Genomic DNA, 1,386 nt, shown 5'->3' on the forward strand with positions numbered 1-1,386 from the left:
ATAGATAGATAGATAGATAGATAGATAGATAGATAGATAGATAGATAAGATAGATAGAAGATAACAAAAATAATCTGTGTGACTGTCTTGTAAAATAGTGAAGTGTATCATCCAATGGTGAGTAAAATCACACAGTATGACACAATCCGCTGGGAGCTGTGTTTTTCTATTGCATCACTGTTACTAGAGCTTGAAACATTACCCTAAAAGAAGGAAAAAGGCTCATAAAATTCAAAAAATTTCTAAGATTCATGAGAATCCTAATCCAAGTAAACAGCTGCTGGAAAGATGGGGTTTGCTTTAAGTTGTGACTTTAGTGAGTTGTTCCCTGCACTGAGGTTGGATTTTTCAATGAGGATGCACCCTGCTTTGTTAAGTAACCCCTATAATAAAATAATAAGCTCACAAGTGTGGTAAGGCTATAACTGGGTTGAATTATATATTTGATCTATTGCCAGAGTCTTAATTGGTTGAATAGACATTTGCTCTTGTCTCCCATGAAAAAGCCAGGCAACAGCTATCCACATAAACTCAACACAGGCTGAAACATAAATTTAATTTTAATTAAAATATGTCTCTTCCTACAAAGCTTCAAGTTACAGGGCATAAAATGGCAGATTACACAACAGAATATGCTAACACTAAATGGATACATGGGAAATTTGTGCTTTATTATTTCAATTTTAACACCCTTTCAGTGAATTAGTACTGAATGCTGAGTAGCATATTCAGACCTGGGGTGCCCAAGGTCAATAATAAACGTCGTTTTCCAAATACAAGTGACCAAGAATGAATTGCTGGAGTGCCACAAAAGCACAGAGAAAGATAATAAAATGAAGTGATGGACCAAAAGTGTCTCTTGAATGAAAAGACACTAAGAAAACTGAGGGAACACAAAGGAATTTAGAATGAAATGAAGACAGTAAAATAAATAAAATCATGATCTCAGAAGTTAGAAAAGTTATCTGAAATAGCTCAAGGCTGATTCTTTTTTTAAAAAAAATGCTTCAAGTGTCATTGTTCTATACAAAAGTGGTCAGGGGAAGGGCTCAGGAAATTAAAGCAAGGCAAAACAGAACAGTAAGATGGAACTAAGGTAATCCACACCACACCTCTCTCCACCCCAAGAAAAGGTCTTACCGTGTAACTCCAGCTGGTCTGAACTTGTAAACAGGACTAACCTCAAACTCAGACACCTGCCTGCCTCTGCTGTCAGTCTGCTGAGATTAAAAGCACATCCCACCATACCTGGCTCACCTTCTATTGCTAAAGCACAAATAAAATAACATACTATGAAAAATAGATACTATGAAAAATAGATACTAAGATTCTTTCTGGAGTGTGTGTGTGTGTGTGTGTGTGTGTGTGTGTGTGTGTGTGTGTGTG

General features: G+C 36.4%; 1 protein-coding gene across 3 annotated transcripts in view; it reads right to left on the reverse strand.

The window, feature by feature from the left end:
* Positions 1-1,386, reverse strand: part of Cdkal1 (CDK5 regulatory subunit associated protein 1 like 1) — a 572,332-nt gene that overhangs the window by 411,197 nt on the left and 159,749 nt on the right. The gene's annotated exons all lie outside the window — the stretch shown is intronic.

Source organism: Psammomys obesus, unplaced genomic scaffold (assembly GCF_907164565.1).
Source record: "Psammomys obesus unplaced genomic scaffold, mPsaObe1.curated_primary_1811, whole genome shotgun sequence".
Taxonomy (NCBI): Eukaryota; Metazoa; Chordata; class Mammalia; order Rodentia; family Muridae; genus Psammomys; species Psammomys obesus.